Raw genomic sequence first — 5,232 nt, forward strand, 5'->3', positions numbered from 1 at the left:
AGACAAACACACAAGGGACACCATTCTTTTTGGACAACACATCCCAAAAAAAAGCTATATTTGGAAAACTGGTGCAGCAGATAGAGGGTTTGTATTATTAAGCAAACATAATATGAGTACAACAAGTTACCTCTCAGACCGGTTAACCTTATAGAGAAATCACGACAAAAAGAAATACATGCGAGGGTTTACCTCGCTCTCCAAGTCACAGCTGATCCAATGAGTGATCTGGCACTCTCCTGGAAAACACTGCGAAGTACCCATGCAACCACTGTGTGGGCCATCGTCTTGCATCTAGAGCACTATGTCTCCTCTTCTAATGGATCGATTTGCTAGATGAAGGCTGTTGTTTGACCCTCCCATCTCAGAACCTCAATTCTCCAGCAAAATCTTAGACTATTAATGAATACTTTGCATTGCCACTACAAGAGCCCCTCCTGGACAGCATCATATCTACATGAACCCCTCCTGGACTGTGTAGGCCACTACGCTTCCTTTCTAATGCTCAAGCTGCCTCTTTTCCATGCACTCTTTTGTTGGACACCTAATCCTAAAGGGGTTAGTGTGGAAGCTGAATAGACTAAGTAGTCCAAGAGACCTTGGGATGTGAAACCCAAGGGTCACATGTTGTACTATAAATGTATATCTCTTGTTAATAAAAATTGTACTCTCCTGATTATCTTTCATATTGTTCTTGCTCCCATGTGTGTTTAACATGGTGTCAGAGCGAGCGATTGTTGGTCCTGTCCCAATTTGAGCTACTTGTTTTGTGGTCTCTATATATATGTCAGTTCTTCGTTATTCCCCTCAGATCTGAAATAACCTGCCTCTGCCAGCACTGCACATCTGTCCATACTGTCAATTTATTATAGCATTTTCATATCCTGTTTTAGCGCTGAGGCCTGATGCTGCCACTGCAGAGATTCGCCACCATCGATGAAGGTCCAGCTCCTGTTGAATGCGTTATGTTCGAAGTTTGAATGCGTTTGGTAACGCTGTCTAATGGTATGCGCCCGTCCAAGTTCTCGTATTGGACTGACTTTTGGTATATGTGTTGAATGGTATTGAACTGACATGGTAGCAGATGCGTAAAATGGTTTCCATTTGAATGTGTATTAACGTTGTTTTAACGCTGTATCTATTGAACTGCGTTGAATGTTATTGAACTGTGCTGGATTGAAATGGAAATCGTGTTGGGATCAATGGTGTGTTGCGGTGTTACGCTGTTGAATTGACATACCGTGGTTATGAAAGTTTTGAACACTGGTTATGAACATTTTGAATGTTATTCGCTACTGTTTCAAATAAGTTCGGACCCTGATTATGATGATCACCAAGCCGGATAGCTGTTTCCGCTGAAATCCTCTCCGGCTGTCAAAGGTACGTCACAAGATTGATGCTCACAGTGGTTTTATTGACTACAATTTTTAGAGCTTTTGAATGAAAGGTGCGGTAAAGACGCCTCAGAACAAAATCAAGGGTTTCATGTTCCTTACACTGGGTTGATTTCTAGCCAGGGGTTCGATTCCTTTACTGTTTGGTTTGAAAGAGCGATAGCTCTTGGCGATTTGGATGTTTCCACGTCGGTCGGTAGTGGTGCATTCGGATAGATAAATTGATTTTGTAGAAAGTCGGTTTGAGAACGGTGTCTTGCTCAGGTTTCTTTTCCATCAGCCGACTTCATATAACAAGGTCTGAAAATATTTCAGTTGAAGCGGGGAAGCATAATATTCTTTCAAAAAGTGGTGGATCTAAATAAATGAAGTCCTCTTGTTGAAAATTTGTTGGAGATCGATGCCTTGCTTTTGCTTTCTGCTGCTCGAGGGCTTTAAAGCATTAAATCTGAAAAATCTTTGCTTTGAAGCGGAAAATATGGAAAAAAAAAACTGCTTTGAAGCGGTAAACCTGGAAAACATACTTTCAAGTAGCATATCTGAAAAAGCTATCTTTCTTGGGACAAAACAATTAATTATTTTCTCTCCCTGCATGAAAGTTCTTTGGAGGGTTGTAAATTTAATCGAAGCTTAAGCCTTGGGTTGATTGTGAATGAACAACCTCGGTGGTTCACGGAGCACTTTTAGATTGTTGTAAGATTCTTTCGATTGCTGGTGATTTAAAACATTTGCGTCACTATTGGTCAGCTTTTGGAAATTATTGCGATTCACTCTTCGTGTAGATCACTTTACCGGTTATTTTCTGGACAGCTGGACGAAGGCACAGATGCTGTAAACATATTCGCTGTGTTTTTGATTATTCGTTTGAGCTGTAAATTTTTGTTTATCTTGTCTTTATTTCTGGGAAATCTCCAAATGCTATATTAAATATTGTACAAAGCGTGCGAAAGGAGCAACTCTGGGAGATGTTGTGGTAATATCTCTAAGAAGAGAATATTTGAGACAAAGCTTGTAGGGTACTGTCTACGGGAGCAGTTTTACTGTTTTCTATTTTGCCAATAGGCGGCCAGACGATGAACACTAAAACGTTGGAGTGAATGAAGCGATGTGTGCATCACCGTGTCAGTGGCATGCTTGGAAATTGATTGCGTACATCCAAGTCAAAGACAACCTTTTATGATTGAAGAAGCTATATTTGAAGTTTGAATTACATATCACAGGGTGTATGATCAGACAATAAGGGATGCATTATTTGTTACATTGCCTGAGGATTGAGTTGTGTTTTCAGATTTAATTGTGCTATGAAATCTCAAGGTGTCAAGGGCAAGAGGCATCCTTACTACTGTAGTAGATGCAAGTTCTTCTGGTTTGTTGATCATAAAGATCCTCCTTTTGACTTAGTTGTAAGCTTTTTTTGACATCAAGCTCACCAGTTTTATTTCCAACAATTCTCTTTGCTACCAGTGGTTTTTTTAACTGTACTTGCAATAGCTGGAGGTGGAAGACCTACTTCAGCTTTAGAAGGAACTGCTTGAGAGACATTGCTGCAATTTTTGATACTCTATAAGACTTATATTCAAGAGACAGTTTTGATGAGCTAACGAAATTGGGTGCCAGAACTTCGTCTATTGTAGATGCTATTACTGAGATTATATGACTATATCAGGTGTTGAGATATAAAAGTTTTCAATAAGAACCAATCTGCATTATCTAGTTTGTTGACTCCTTGCAAATTTTGAGAAAGAAAGAATTATAGTGTTGAATGAATACTTAAGTTGCTTTCTGGTATGCTTCAAGACTTTCTTGACCTACTGTAAAGCAATTCAAGTTGATCCGGTTTTAGCATCTTCGAATTCTACCTGTTGCTTCTTGTTGCACACTCATCATTTGCTGCACATTTATAAGGATATTGCTGTGTACTGTGAGTGGGTATTACTTTTCTGCATAAAGTAGTAGTTCTGATCAGTTTTTAAGGCATAAATGGCCAGAATCAGTGAAGTATTAGAGTTCATGAAAACTCTTATACAATCCACTGTTGATGACACATTACAAATCAGCAAAGGATCTCTCTCAGAAATTCAGACATGTCTACAAAATGCACAGGAAAAGATCGATTTTTTGCAGCTTGAATCACAACTACAGCAAGAAGAGCTACATCAAAATAGACATCATTCTGAACCTGTTTCTATTCAGAAGATTGAAACAGACTCCCATAAACAGCAAGACAATAATGTTACTGTTCATTCAAATAAAGCAGCAGTTGTACATGTAGATGCAGAAATTCAGTCTGCACTTCCGAAGCCCATCATCAGACCTTGGGAACAGCTTGTCCACAACAAGCACAGAACTGGTCTTGGATATGATAAGGAATTGTCCTTTCATATTCCAGACTATGCCAAGCCCATTCAATTTCAGAGTGCTGGATTCATTCATGACAGCTCATCTACTCTTCATGACAGTTCACCTCCAGTTGTTCCAGACTCTGCCTCTCTTCCACAGCAACAACAACAACATATTGTGAAATGCCAACACTGTGACCGAGTTGGCCATTTGAAAGATCACTGTTTTGATCTTCATCCATGTAAGCACTGTCATAAAACTAGCCATTCTTCACACAGATGCTTCAAAAACAAACGTCCTGCAAGAACAAAGATTCATCTTGGATGGATCGCTTCTTAGCAATGGGCATCAATAGCCAAGAAGATATTCCAAACACATGTCAGAACTTGTTCTAGAATATTGAACAGTCTTGCAGTTGAGTTTTCTCCATCTTCTCGCCTTGTATCTGACAGGGGGGGAAATGATGGTCATCTACAAGCTTCAAAAGTCACATCAAGCGAGCCTGAGCCACAACCTGCCACACCAGTTTTAGAGTTGTAGCCAGAGACAAAGATGCCCCTGAACATGCCTTCAGTTGGCAATCTGGGACACTTCCTATAGCAGAAGACTTCAGCTTCTTGCCAGTTTTGGAAGAATTCCAGGAATGTTATAGACATTTTTGTGCCTCACAGCATGGAGCATGAAATGTCGATAATTACAGGGATCCAAAGTCCCTAAACATGTTGTTCTTACCCCTAGAGGAACAAGGTCAGCAAACCACAGCACTTCCTATCAGTTCTCCACCTGAAAACACTCAAAAACAGGCTATTTTTGGATCATGTCAGCTGCTCCACTGAGCATCTGCGCTGAATGTCAACTGCTCCTCCTTGTACCTGCGCTGAAAGTCAAATCCGATGAAGGCTACCTGTGCTGGGCGAGATTGGCCAAGTGGCACAGTCATTCTGCAAGGTGTCAACTGCCCAGGAAGCTTCCAAACTGACACTTGGTTCAAGGGATTCGCCCTGTGATGAGTAAGAGGTACTTGATCTCCATGTGTAAGAAAGGATCTCCAAGTGGACTCAAGAACTGAAGTTTAACTGAAGAAGGAGAGGACACAAGGCAGCTTTGTGTCAGTCTCAAGCTGACTCATCCTCTCTTCTTCTCTCCTATATATAGAGCTCTTCTATGAGGTCTAAGGGGGCTGGAATTTTGTGCAAAGCAAGGAAGTGCTGTTGGTTTACAGTTAGAGCTATTGGGTGATTGCTTTTATAGAGGTGAAGAGGAGATTTCTTGCTGTTGGGGAGGTGCTGCTGGATTGGAGCCATTGATGGTTGTAACCTTCTCAGAACCTTTTACTTCTATCAATAAAGCTTTGAATGTTCTCCTATATACTTGTATTGCATTGATGTATTATATTTACTTGTATATCTGATTCACTCTAATCCATGCATCAGTTATGAGTACATGTTTCTTGTAGTTTCCCTCTCTTGTTTGTGCAGGATCTTTGTGTAGCTGGGCC

This window comes from Pinus tabuliformis, chromosome 4_2 (genome assembly GCF_031772625.1).
Source record: "Pinus tabuliformis cultivar Carrire ecotype Pingquan chromosome 4_2, CPIR1, whole genome shotgun sequence".
Lineage (NCBI taxonomy): Eukaryota > Viridiplantae > Streptophyta > Pinopsida > Pinales > Pinaceae > Pinus > Pinus tabuliformis.